This window comes from Oenanthe melanoleuca, chromosome 20, assembly GCF_029582105.1.
Source record: "Oenanthe melanoleuca isolate GR-GAL-2019-014 chromosome 20, OMel1.0, whole genome shotgun sequence".
Taxonomy (NCBI): domain Eukaryota; kingdom Metazoa; phylum Chordata; class Aves; order Passeriformes; family Muscicapidae; genus Oenanthe; species Oenanthe melanoleuca.
Window position 1 is genome coordinate 401218 of NC_079353.1, and position 13684 is coordinate 414901.

The 13684-nt window shown below is 53.9% G+C and overlaps 1 long non-coding RNA gene and 2 other non-coding genes across 6 annotated transcripts in view; all 3 read left to right on the forward strand.

Moving 5' to 3' along the window:
* Nucleotides 1-1257: 1257 nt before the first annotated feature.
* The window catches only part of LOC130261511 (uncharacterized), a 284970-nt gene continuing 272543 nt past the window's right edge, over nt 1258-13684 (forward strand). Inside the window, exons 1-4 of one of the 4 annotated variants that reach the window (XR_008841995.1) lie at nt 1258-1706; nt 2499-2645; nt 2969-3101; nt 3704-3881. This is a non-coding gene — a long non-coding RNA (uncharacterized LOC130261511). Of the gene's footprint in view, nt 1707-1946; nt 2646-2968; nt 3102-3703; nt 3882-13684 lie in introns of those variants that run through there. The other 3 variants (XR_008841997.1, XR_008841996.1, XR_008841994.1) reach the window with 3 other exon arrangements.
* On the forward strand, nt 2290-2381 carry LOC130261544 (small nucleolar SNORD12/SNORD106). Its single transcript, XR_008842000.1, has one exon. It is a non-coding gene; the product is annotated as a small nucleolar SNORD12/SNORD106 (small nucleolar RNA).
* Nucleotides 2761-2852, forward strand: LOC130261545 (small nucleolar SNORD12/SNORD106). The gene has a single exon (XR_008842001.1). It is a non-coding gene; the product is annotated as a small nucleolar SNORD12/SNORD106 (small nucleolar RNA).

A 13684-nucleotide genomic window follows, 5' to 3' on the forward strand; every position in this document is an offset into this window, starting at 1 on the left:
CTTCCTTGCCAAGCTAGGCAACACAAATCACGTTTACAGTTCCTTTTGTGTTGTGCATGTGACAGAGGTTTGCAGTGTAACAAGATTAGTTTTCCCTATAATCCTCTTAAAATACCCTTCCTTTGATTGTCTTTTCATCTTTTGGTGTTCTGGAACTTGGATTAACAGCACTGAGATTTATTCCACAAGTCCCGTTTCATAAGCTACTTTCAAAAATTAGTTGCCTACAAACACACTTAACTCTGAAAAAGCATTTTAAGAGGAGCTGGATTAAGCAGCGTGTATAAGGAACAAAGCACGGAGCCATGGCATGATTCAGAGCTCCTTCCTGCAGGACTCAGCTGTTCCTCTCCTGTGCTGAGTCCGGACTGATGTACAGGCCTCTGGCTTTGCTCTTCTCCCTGCCCGTGGCCCTGGGACTCCATTCCACCCCCATCTCCTGGGCTGCTGTTATTGCAGAGACAGAATTCCTGCCTCCTGAGCCCGCCGGGCACGGAGAGGGGATGGGGCACGGAGAGATGATGGGCACGGAGAGATGGGCATGGAGAGGGGATGGGCATGGAGAGGGGATAGGCACGGAGGTGACGGACATGGAAAGATGATGGGCACGGAGGTGACGGACATGGAGAGATGGGCACGGAGAGGGGACGGGCACGGAGAGGGGACGGGCACGGAGAGGGGACGGGCACGGAGGTGACGGGCAGCTGTGTAGCCCAGGCAGAGCTCCGGGAACAGCAGGAGCCGGGCTGGGCCGAGCGGGCACAGCGAACAGAGCACGGCCGCGATGGATGGCGGCGCTGCAGCAGCTCTTAACTGTTGTTTTTTATTTTGTTTTGTAAAAGAAAATTGGGTGTCGAAAGCCACGCTCGCCCATCCCAGTAATGGACAGCACACGTACCGATACCCGGGGTTGTGCTGCTCGCCCCGGCCGCCCTCACCGGCCCGACCCCGTGCGGCGCCGCGAAATGGCGGCACCGCCTGCCCGGCGCCGAGCCGGCGGCAGCGACAGCGACAGCGGCAGAGACGGGAGGGCAGGACAGGACAGGATAGGACAGGATAGGGCAGGGCAGGGCGGCCCGGCCCCTCCGTCAGCCCGCCCCGCTCCCGGCCCCGCGGCAGCGGCTCCCCGCGGCCCCGCCCGGCGCGGCGCGGCGCGGCCCCTCAGCGCGGGCGGGCCCGGGGCGGGGCCTGTGGGCCCATAAATTGCACCGCGCGCAGCTCCGCAGCCTTTTTCTCCGGGTCGGCGAGGTGAGTGCGGGTCTGGCGGGGCTGGGAGGGTCCGGGATTCCCCTCTGCCGCTCCCCGGGGCGGGCGGAGCCGGCTGCGCGCCCCCGAGCCCCCCGCCCCGCCATGTGCCCGCGGCTGTCCCCAGGGCGCCTCTCCGGCCCCGGGCCGCCCTTCCCGGTGGGTCCCGCGCCGCTCGCTGGTATTGGTGATGACTCTTTCCCCGTCGGAGCGACAGTGCTGACCATCGCTGTCCAAGCCAGGCCGTGTCTGACGCCCAGCGGAGGGGCCGCGGGCCGGTGCTGCCCCCCGCCGCTCCCGGTGCTCACTGTGCTTTGTTTCCCGCAGGCGCGGCGGAGCCCGAGGCCTGCGGAGCGGTGCCGGAGCCGGAGCCGGGCCGCCATGAGGGCGCGTCCGCGGCGTGCGGCGGCAGGGCCGGGCGGTGAGTGTGGAACTGTTCGTGCCGAGCTGCGGCCGCTCGGGTTTGTATCGGCTGTTCCCGGGGCTGCTGGGTTACCTGGGCCGGGCTGGTGTGCGGAGAGCTGCCAGCCGAGGGTCCCTCCTGCAGGACCCCGGGAGCGGTGCGGGGCTCCTGCGGCCCGGGCTCGGCGCGCTCCCGGCCCGGGCTCGGCGCGCTCCCGGCCCGGGCTCGGCGCGCTCCCGGCCCGGGCTCGGCGCGCTCCCGGCCCGGGCTCGGCGCGCTCCCGGCCCGGGCTCGGCGCGCTCCCGGCCCGGGCTCGGCGCGCTCCCGGCCGGCACAGCGGCCTCACATGGACACCGGGCCTGGGGCTGCAAAGGCAAAAATAACCGGTTAATATCTGTCTGACCCCTCTTTTTCTGTTAAATGTCTTGGCTGTCTTGAGCTCTGCTCTAGAGCCCCCTTACTTCGGTGTTGTATTTTTTTTTTGGGGGAATATTTCCCTGTTCTGTGTACCTTAGAGCACGCCAAGCAGCCACGTTTTGGGGGAAGGATTTACATGAATTCCCTCATTGCCCATAGTTCTATCATGGACATGGGAGTGTGGCACAGCTGCCCTGGTGTGCAGCCACAGCTCCCAGGGACTTGCTGGTGTAAGTGATGACTGAATTTTTTCCCCATCAGAGCGACAGTGTTGATTTCTTTGCTCTTCAAGCCAGATCATGTCTGATGCACCAGCAGGGAAGTGCTGCTGTGTCCTACAGCCTGGTGTTTACCAAATGCCCAAAATATTGGAGTGATAATTTTAATACTGGAATATTAAAATATTGATGGTTCCCTTTGGCTTTATCCCCAGGGCACTGTGAAGGCAGGAGTTGAGGGGCTGAGCCTTGGGGAGACCTGAAGTTAAGGCTGCAGCTGACAATGAAGAAGTGTGTGATGTGGGCAGCTGTCTGCTCTGCTCCACCATGCCTGAACCTCTAGCAAGTAATAAGTCTTTGAAGTAAGTGTGAATCACATGTTAAATTAAATTTAAAAAGAAGAGGGGAAAAATGAGAGGAGCAGAAATACCTTTCTGCAAGGGAATTGCTTCTGGTTTATTCCTCAAGACCATACTTGCTGGTGTAAGTGATGACTGAATTTTTTCCCCATCAGAGCGACAGTGTTGATTTCTTTGCTCTTCAAGCCAGATCATGTCTGATGCACCAGCAGGGAAGTGCTGCTGTGTCCTACAGCCTGGTGTTTACAAATACCCAAAATACTGGAGTGAGAATCTTAATACTGGAATATTAAAATATTGATGGTTCCCTTTGGCTTTATCCCCAGGGTACTGTGAAGGCAGGAGTTGAGGGGCTGAGCCTTGGATAGACCTGAAGTTAGGGCTGCAGCTGACAGTGAAGAGGTGATGAGGACATTGTCTGGTTTGCTCCACCATGTGCCCCTTTGTCAGGGGAGGATGGTAAGTCTTTAATTCACCTAGGGCTTTGATAAAGAAAAAGGGCAGGAACACCTTTCTCCAAGGAATTTGCTTCTGCAGTGCCTTGACAAGTTAAAGTCCCTGGAGGTTTGGCAGAGTGGGCATTAGTGTTGCAGAAGGAGCCCTTGAAAGTGTTAAAACCTGAAAATCCCTGTTCAAATACTTCAGTTTCCTTCAGGGAAGTTCAAGGGCATAAATATGTTTTTGTCTTGCCCCATTCAAGCAGTGCTAAAACAAGGTACTTCTTGAAGAGTGGGAGCTTTTGTTCTCTGTAGTTTTTGGGGTCCCCTCCCTGCAGGGGAGCTTCTCAATGTCCTGAGAAGTGGATGAAAGTCACACTTTCAGCAGTGTGTCTGTTTGCAAGAGAGGGATTGCTTTTGGTTTTCTTTCTGTTACTTGAAGATAACCTGCCTGTCTGGTTAGCATTTCACTAATTCTGATTTCATCCTGTTTGGGGTGCCTGGCAGGGAGAAAACTTCTGCTCTGTGCAGAGCAGCCCTTACCTAATGGTTTAATGGGGACTGGGGTGGGTTTGAAAGCTGGGGTACAGTGGATAGACAAAATGTTGGCTGCTCTCTTGACAGGTTGAGGTTGATGAAAAGTTGTCCTGGGCCCTGCTGGAGTGCAGTGTTGTTCTGCTAAAGAAGATGGATGGTGCTGCTGCTCCCATGCTGCTGCCACGGCATTCCCATCAGCCTGCAGCGGCTCTGACCTTCCCCCAGAGTTGTCAGGAGTGATAAATTTGTGTCCTGCCAACTTAAATGGAGGGTGTTGTATTTTTTTGTCCCCTGGATACTGGGCATGTAACTGGAATGGGTTCTGGAACTTGCTGCATGTTTGCAGTTGGGTGCTTTTGTCTGCAGGGGCTGCATTCCCTGCCTGGCAGCTCTGTCATGCTGCCACAGGAAGGGCAAGGAATCCTTTCCTCAGAGCAGCTGCCAGGTGTGGGAGGGTGGCCTTGTGAGAGAGGGAGGGAGGGCTTGGGTCTCCCCTGCATGCAGAAAGCTTCAGTGGTGTATCCCTGGCAGCAGTTTCTGTACTGCAGAGCCTGTTTCCAATAAAATCTTAGTAATGACTGAGTTTGGCTGGTGACTGAAATTCTCTTGACCCATGTTTAACAGCTCGTTCTGGATCTCTGAATTGTCTGGGGGGTTGGAGAGCCTGCTGCAGCCAGGGGAGGAGGCAGGAGCTCATGGCAGCTGAGCTCCACACCCCCTGGAGTGGCAGTGCTTGGCTGGGGCTTGTGGCTGCTGTGCTGCAGGTGTGGGGAGAGTGCAGGCTGTGCTCAGCCTCTGCATAACTAATCCCTTCCTGTGGTGCTGGGCTGGGCCTTCTAGTGTCTGAGCCCATAGTGGCCTTTGGCACACATGCTTAGTAGGAAACAGCAATGATGGAAAATCAGCTACTGTTCAACATTCAAAGCAGTCCTCAATTAAATTGAGTAGAGATTTTTCTCATTCAATTAATGCAAGCAGCCATGATCTTTTGGAACTGCTTATTGGTGAGGGACCAGAACTGCTGCTAATACAATTACTTTGGTTTATTTAATAAGCAGACCTACCAGCAAGCATTCTGTAGGGAGGGGAGAGTGCTTGTCCAGTGGGAGCTGGAGGGGCAGGTGCAGCTGAAACATGTTCTTGGCATGTTTTACCTCTGAGAGCCGTTACTCAGGTGAGGTTTCAATCTCTGCACCAGGATAAATTTGAGATGGTTGGGAGGTCACTGATCCTGAGCGCCCCGAATGCTGCAGGGCAGGGTTGGGGGCCCGGCCGGCAGGGGGCGCTGTGCGGACCCCAAAACCTGCTGCAGTGACCCCAAAACCTGCTGCAGTGACCCCAGAGCCACCACAGTGACCCCAAACCCGCTGCAGTGACCCCAGAGCCACCACAGTGACCCCAAACCCGCTGCAGTGACCCCAGAGCCACCACAGTGACCCCAAACCCACTGCAGTGACACTAGAGCCACCACAGTGACCCCAAAACTCACTCCAGTGACCCCAAAACCTGCTGCAGTGACCCCAGACCTGCTGCAGTGACCCCAGAGCCCCCAGACCCAGGGCAGTGACCCCAAACCTGCTGCAGTGGCCCCAGAGTAGCTGTGACGGACCCTCCCGGGGCCTGGGGATCTGGTTCATGCCCTGCGTGGGCTCAGCAGCCAGGGAGGACAGACAGCCGGTTACAAGATCTCACTTCAGTGCTCGGTAAGCGGTGGGGAGGAGGAGGAGGTTTAACTGAGTTTAAAGCAGCCTGACTTGCTGGCCCTGGCCAGCGCCCGAGTTTGTCTGCGGCATGATTTGAGGACGGGGTCAGAAGTGCATTCTGGACGAAGGCTGCAGCTGCCCCTGTGCGAGGAGAGCTGCCTTGGAGAGCCGGCACAGCAGAGCCACAGCGTGGCTGCTGTGTGTGCTCTGTGTCTCACATGTCCCTGCACAGCAACAGCCACAGCGTGTCCCTGCTCTGTCCCTGCACAGCCACAGTCTGTCCCTGCTCTGTCCCTGCTCTGTCCCTGCTCTGTCCCTGCACAGCCACAGCCGGACCCTGTTCTGTCCCTGTTCTGTCCCTGCACAGCCACAGTCTGTCCCTGCTCTGTCCCTGCCCTGTCCCTGCTCTGTCCCTGCACAGCCACAGTCTGTCCCTGCTCTGTCCCTGCTCTGTCCCTGCTCTGTCCCTGCACAGCCACAGCCGGACCCTGTTCTGTCCCTGTTCTGTCCCTGCACAGCCACAGTCTGTCCCTGCCCTGTCCCTGCCCTGTCCCTGCTCTGTCCCTGCACAGCCACAGTCTGTCCCTGCTCTGTCCCTGCCCTGTCCCTGATCAGTCCCTGCCCTGTCCTTGCTCTGTCTCTGCTCAGTCCCTGCCCTGTCCCTGCCCTGTCCTTGCTCAGTCCCTGTTCTGCCCTGCCCTGTCCCTGCTCGGTGCCGTGCGGGGGCTCTGCAGAAACAGACCTTGCTGTTGGTAACTTTCTAAACTGGAGCCTGGAGTCACTCTCTGGGCTGGTATGTTTAAGCAAATGTTTACCTTCCTCTAACAGATCTGTTTCTTGGTGCCATGCACATTTGAATGAAAAATAGCATAGATTATTTCTCTGTCTGATGTTGCTTTTAATAGAAATTATCGTACACATTCCTATTCCCAAAGAGAGAGTTTTAACATCCCTATTTCCAAAGACCCAGGCATATTTTGACTGCATGGTGATTATATTCTTTTAAACCCATGTGTTAGCTGCTGCATTAGCATGAGTGCTGGGCCTGGGACTGTGCTCTGCTACTGCCCCTCAGGGAATTGTGCAGAGCTGTGCCTGCCTCTGGTTTGCCTGAGCTAATTAGCTGAGAATTGCAATCTCCTTTTGAATGTCCTTCCTGTTCTAGAGCAGCAGCGAGACATGCATTGCTTGAGTGACTTACTTGAAGTCACACAGGAAATTCCAGCTTCCTAGACCCCATAGCTGCTGCCTTCTGCTCTTCCTTCCTCTCCTTTGTGATTTGCCACACGTGCGATTTCCAAGGTGACAGTATCTGACCACCGCCAAGGAAATGAGATGCCTGTTCTTTGCTGCAGACATCTAGTGATGTATAAAGAAGCTAACGTTCTATTTCTTATATTTTTTGAACATTTTAGCACATTATGGCCAAGCTGATGTAGTGCCCATGCCTCCAAAATTGTACATGCTGAAGGTGTTAACCTGTCTTCTAATGTTATTTTCCATTTTTCTATAAACATCTTTGCAGCAGTTTCCCTGAAATGGGAACTCTGTCCATACCTAGTCTTAGCACAATAGCATAGTCACTTGCAAAAAGGAGATTTATAAATCCCACTTCAGTGTTCAGCAAGGTATAACATCTGTTGTGATCAATATTTTAGAGCAAGCCTCTTTGAATAAAAAGTTACAGTAAAGCCCTTTGCTTTGTGCTGAATAGCTAAATAATTCACAGGAGTGGCTGTAATCTCTCTAAGCTGCTTGCATTTTGAATTAAGAAGAAAATTCAGGGTAATTCTGTAGAGAGGTAGCATAGCCAGCTGGATCATTCTCCTTAGGAGCTGCTGTTCTGGCAGCTGTTCTTCCATTTTTAATGGCTCCTGAGGTATGCTGGAGTCAAATCCAGCAAAAAAAAAAAATAAATTCCTTTCTCATCTGTTTTTGATGGTAATCTTTCGATAATCTGGTGGGTAACTGCCAGCATTCAGGGCTGAAGAGTTTTTGATGAGTCAAGAGAAAGGGACTGGTGGGTGTATGGCCAAAGGGAGGAGCCACAGAGAGTGTGAGAGATGGAGAGGGGATGGTGTGAGCAGCAGAGGGTGCAGGGGATGAGAGGGGATGGTGTGAGCAGCAGAGAGTGCAGGGGATGAGAGGGGATGGATACCGTCCCAGAGGAGGATGATTTTAAGGAGAAAACCAAAAGGTCTTGTGCTTCACTGTGTCACATAACCTGTCACCAACTTGTGGCCTCTCAGGAGCACTTGGTGGTGTCTGAATGCAGGGGTGTGATCCCCAGAGGTGCCGTGGGATAAATCTCTGGAGCAGGTCATTTGGCTTCTGCAGTGAGGATCTCTGCCCAGCTGAAAGGCAGTTTCATTTCTTGGTGCTCTGTAATGAGAGCAGCATTTTGTCACTGGGAGGTTTTCTTTGTGCTGCCCCTTACTGAGCCACCTGCTCCTGAAGAGGCAGGAGGTTATTTCAGGAGCAGAATGGAAACAGCTACTGGAAGAGTTCTTCATTTTCAAAATCTACCCAAGCTGTTGATCATGGGAAACCCAGCTTTTAGCAAGTTCTTTCAGAATTAAATATTGAAGCTATAAAGGATGCAGTTTTTGTGTACTAGTTTTTAAAAAACCTGGAATCTTCCACAAGGGTTTTCTTTTCTGCTGCCTCATGCCTGAGAGCTGGTAACACACGGTCCTGTCAAGGGCTGGTGGCACTGCAGGACTGCCAGGCCTTCCCTGCTGTCACTGTAGCCTGCAGATGCAGGAGGATGGAAGGTGCAGCCCCAGGGACCCTGGCAGCAGCTGTGATTCTGCACAGGCTGTCTCTTGGTGACACAGGCACTGCAAATGTCTCTGCATCAGCACAAGTGAAAAGGGCTGTGCAGGGTGCTGGCTCCAGCTCCACCCGGTGTGACTGTGCAGGCAGATCCTGTGGGGAATCCCTGGGGCAGTGTGAGAGAGAGCAGGACTGAGCCTTCTGAGGAGAAGCAGATAATGATGTTGTCAGATCACTTTCCCTGCAAATGAAAATTAGCTCATGGTGCTGACACTTACTGGATCCTGCCTGTTTCCCTCAGGAGTTTTATCCCCATTCATCATTGTGATCTCCATAATTTCTACTCCCTGGCTTTTGGAAAAATGAAACTGTTGGAAATCCAAGGCTAAATGCTCCTGGAGAGTGGCTTTGTGCTGTGAGCAAGCAAGGCAGCCTGGCATGGGGGAGAGGCTGTTCTCTGGAGATGACAGCCGTTCCCATGGCAACCCAAAAACCTTTCACCACTGGGGATCACCAGGAGAACATCTAACCTTTCACCGCTGGGGATCACCAGGAGAACATCTCCCACAGCAAGCAGCAGGGCCAGGGGTGTCCCCCTCCTCCAGGAGCCCTCCTGGGCTCTGGCACTGCAGCATCAGCCCAGCCCTGCTGAGTGGGGTCCATGCCCCAGCAAAGGAAACTCACTGATCTGCCCACACTTCCTCCTGTTCTCCAGCTGAGGAGCTCAGTTTTTAATGATGAAAACTCAAGCAAAAAATTCAGATCCTTTTATGACCTGCTGAAGAGCCCATGTGATTTTATTTTGTAAAGAAATCTTTCATTGGTATGGGATGGAGAGAGGGGGGGCCATGGGGGATTTGTGCTTTTCCTCACCCTAACCCTGTTCTAAGCATTTGAAACAGAAAGTGTTAAAAGACCATTTTTACATGAGTGTCCTGGTATGTGGGATTGCATTTATCTGAAAATTTCCATAAGGAAAGAGCCCTTGCATATTTAGAAACAAGAGATAAAATATGCCCAGAAATGGAACCACAGGTAAAGAAAAAAACAACAAAAATTGTAATTTTCTTAAATAGCTGTATTGCTCTAAGGGCAAACTGTTCCTTCTGTGAGTTGAGCATGTTCTGCTGGAATGGCAGGAGTTAGCAATACTTCTCCATGACTTAGACTATTCTGTTATCTCTAGCTTTCCAAATATTTTTTGTCCTTAATTCTTAATTTTGAGTACTTTGAGTCACTAAATATTAAGATCACTGACTTTTACATTTTTCCCCTTTTCTTGAAAAGCACACTCATTCCCCAAAAGGTCTGAGTAGCAAATGCTCATTATTGCTCCTGCCCTTACCTGAGGGTGTCACTAATTTGGTGCAGGCTCAGCACTGGTGTGTCCCCAGCTGTGCCAGCTGCAGCAGGAGGCAGGGCTGGCCCTTGCCATGCTCAGCTCTCCTGCTCCATCTCCTCAGCCCTGGGCCCCCAGGAGGATGCTCTGTGTGCAGGGAGCAGCTCCTCCAGCCCCCCACTGATCCCATTAAATTCTGCTCTTAACTGGGGATTTGGGATTTTGTTGTCGTTGCTGCCACTGCTGGTTTTCTGCATCACCACTGTTCTCACAGTTACAGTGGCAGCTCCTGAACTAGGGTGTCAAAGCAGCAAGGTTCAGTCAGAAAAGGTCTGGGAGGATCATTTCTAGTCAGTGATTGACGTTTGGCCAGGGGAAGGCAAGCCCTGGGTGCTGCTGGCTCCTGGAGACGCCTCCCCAGGGGTGGGGTGGGTGTGGGCAGCACCTTGCACACCTGGGCTGTGTGATGGAACCTTCAGCACACAGAGTGTGCTGTGCCAGGGCTGCCCTGCCAGCTCTGAGCCTTAGCAAAGACTTGCACACATTATCTAGAAGCTGTAAGGAAAAAAAGAAACATCAATGAAATGATTTTGGTTTGAAAACCAGTTGATATTTCCAGGTTGGCTGGAAATCCATTGTTCCCAGGAGTTCCAGCTCTTTCTGCCCTGGTCTCTTGGCATCACAGACCAGGTATGCCAGTCCTGGAGGAATTCTGGAGAAATCCCAGCTGGGTGATGTTTGCAGCTGCAGGAATGTGCATCTCCCTTGTGCTGTGCGGGGCTGGGCAGGCCCTGAGAGCTCTGACTCTCTGCTTGCTGCTGCTCCCAGGCTCAGTCTTGGTCAGGTTCTCCCCCTTCCTGCTGCTTTCTGTGCTCTGCTGGCAGCAGTCCACGGGCTCTGGATATCCCAGCACGTCTGTGTGTCTGTGCCCTTTCTGCTCGTGTAAGGTGCCCTGGGACTCTGTGGCAGCTGCACATGGGGAGCCTTTCAGTCCATCCTGCCTACAGTGCCTGTTCTCCAGCAGGCTACAAGAATCCTGGATTAATGGCAATATTTTTATATTGCCTTAAATAAACTTCCATTCTTGACCAGAGTGTTTTACTTCATTTCACAGGAATGTCAATGCAGTATTTATCTGCAGAGCTATGCAATCTTACAATAACAACATTTGATGCTGCTTAAGATTAAATGGCTCTGGTTACAGGAGCAGAGAGGATTTCCAGCTGGAAGGAGCCAGTGCTCAGGAACATGGCAGGAACCTGAGCCTGCAGCTCATTTCCCAGAAAAGTTTCTAGGGCCAAAGTCAGTGACCTTTGTGAGAGCTGGAGTGTCACTGGAGTGTCACTGGAGTGTCACTGGAAGTGTCACTGGAGTGTCACTGGAGTGTCACTGGAGTCACTGGAGTGTCACTGGAGTGTCACTGGAAGTGTCACTGGAGTCATTGGAGTCACTGGAGTCACTGGAGTGTCACTGGAGTGTCACTGGAGTCACTGGAGTCACTGGAGTGTCACTGGAAGTGTCACTGGACTCACTGGAGTGTCACTGGAGTCATTGGAGTCACTGAAGTCACTGGAGTGTCACTGGAGTGTTACTGGAGTCACTGGAGTGTCACTGGAGTGTCACCGGAGTCACTGGAGTCACTGGAGTGCCACTGGAGTCACTGGACTGTCACTGGAGTCACTGGAGTGCCACTGGAGTCACTGGAGTCACTGGAGTGTCACTGGAGTGTCACTGGAGTCACTGGAGTCACTGGAGTCACTGGAGTGTCACTGGAGTCACTGGAGTGTCACTGGAGTGTCACTGGAGTCACTGGAGTCACTGGAGTCACTGGAGTGACTGGAGTGTCACTGGAGTCACTGGAGTGTCACTGGAGTGCCACTGGAGTCACTGGAGTGTCACTGGAGTCACTGGAGTGTCACTGGAGTGTCACTGGAGCCACTGGAGTCACTGGAGTCACTGGAGTCACTGGAGTCCCTGGAGTGCCAGACTGGTGCTGCAGGCGCTCCTGTGCTGCTGCTCGAGGCACTGTCTCTCCACCCCAGGGACATCAGTGGCTGCAGCCCTGGCCCAGGGGAGGGCAGTGGGTGGGTGGGTGCAGCCCTGGCCCAGGGGAGGGCAGTGGGTGGGTGGCTGCAGCCCTGGCCCAGGGGAGGGCAGTGGGTGGGTGTGCCGCTGTTTTCACTCCTGCCCCGGGCTGCAGTTTGTGCTCGGGCAGCAGCTGGGGCAGGGCAGGGCTGCAGGAGGGGCTCTGGCCCTGCTGGGACCCCTGCCAGGACACACTGAACTGCTCAGAGAACTCGGTGGGTGGCAGAGGAAAGGAAAGGGGGTGTGGGGATGCCTTTTTCTCCTGTGCTCTCATACAGTGGGAAGCTGCTGGCTGGGAGCTCTTGAAATGCTTATAATTGTCTCATTGGAGACAGTAAATGTAATTAAAAGGGATAGCAATCTCTCTCCAAATTCAAAACAGTGCAGTCTGTCTTTGAAAGCAATTCTGGCTATTAACACAGGTGGAAAAGTCCCAGCAATTGAACCCGAGCTAATTGCTCTGCCACAGCACTGAGGAGAAAAAATGAGAGTTCCCTTCCAGGTGCCAGCAGAGACATCAGCAGTGTGGGAGTGGGGAGGGGCACGGGGGAGGGAGGGCACCCCCAGGGGGCAGGGGGCAAAAGGGGGAACAGGGGGCACAGGGGGGCTCAGGGGGCACACAGGGGTCTGTCTGTGCCAGGGGCACACAGGGGGCTCAGGGGGCACACAGGGGGCACACAGGGGTCTCTCTGTGCCAGGGGCACACAGGGGGCACAGGGGGGCTCAGGGGGCACACAGAGGGGCACACAGGGGGCACAGGGGGCTGAAGGGGCTCAGGGGGCACACAGGGGGCACACAGGGGGCACACAGGGGGCACACAGGGGTCTGTCTGTGCCAGGGGCACACAGGGGGCACACAGGGGGCTGTGTCTGTGCCAAGGGCACACAGGGGGCTCAGGGGGCACACAGGGGGCACAGGGGGGGCACAGGGGCTCAGGGGGCACAGGGGGCTGTGTGAGAGGCACAGACAGAGCTCCCACTGCCTGTGCTGGGCACAGCTCCACTCCCCAGTGCAGCCCTGCCCTCCCGGGCACAGGGGGCACACAGGGGCAGCCCCAGCTGCAGGGTACTTGCACTTCACAGCTTTTGTGCTCTTCAAGACTTTCAGAAGGGCCTCCCATTCTTCAGAGCCTTACACAAATTACAATAAATTTAGTTTTGTATTTTTTAGATAATATGAGGTTGACCAAAATACTTGGCACATGAAGCTCGACTTCAACCCCTGGTGTGTTTCCTTTGAGACAAAATCTACAAAATTCTCTCTCCTGCTCTCTCATTCAGTTGCATGTGTTGCTTTTCTTCTGGGACCAAACCAAAAAGCACTGAAGTGCAGAGAAAAAAAATCTTCCAAGGTCCTCCTTACCCATGAAAAATGGATCTGTGAGGTCACTGGGGTGAAAGCTGTCCCTGGTTCCTGGCTCAGTGCTGGCTGTGCCTCTGCTGCAGTCCCTGTGTGCAGCCAGAGCCACCTCTGAACCTCCTGCTGCTCCTCTGCCAGGGGGGCTCAGCAGGGAAAGCCCTGCCCAGAGAACCCTGAGTAAATGTGAGACCTGGAGGAGCCATCTCATCACAGCTGGCCAGGAGCTCACAGAGTGTCCCTGGTCTGAGACCTGCCTCAGCCTGGAGAGTGCTGGAGGATTTGGAAAGGAAGGAATCAACAAGGGAAGTAAAACACAGAATTTTTTGTTTCATTTCCCAAGAAATAAGAGAAGATTTCTGCAGCTAATGAATTATTTCTGAAAACACTAGTAATAGCTGCAGGCAACATTAGCTTCAAGTTTCCCAATGAGCAAGAATCACTTATGTACCCTTTTCAAATTCTAATGTATTTTCCTTTGCTGTAGCTCGGCTCTGACATGACTGGAGGTCTGGAAAGGGGCCAGGAGGAGCAGCCATGCTTCCTGCAGATTGTGTCTCCTCAGATGGAGCAGAGGAAAGCAGCTCCTGCATCCTGCTGCAGCCTGGGGCTGCAATTATCCCAGCAGGGGCTCAGAGCCCTTGGTTGGTGCTGGGGATGGTGATTTCAGCTGAGAAGGAGAATTGCTTGTGCCAGAGGTTAAACAGCTCTGCTGCTGGTTAAAGATGGGTTTGCTCTGGGCTCCAGGGGCACTGGGGCTTCTCCTCCTTCTCAAAGAGAGCTGTGGCAGAGCTGGAGGCAGAGCCCAGG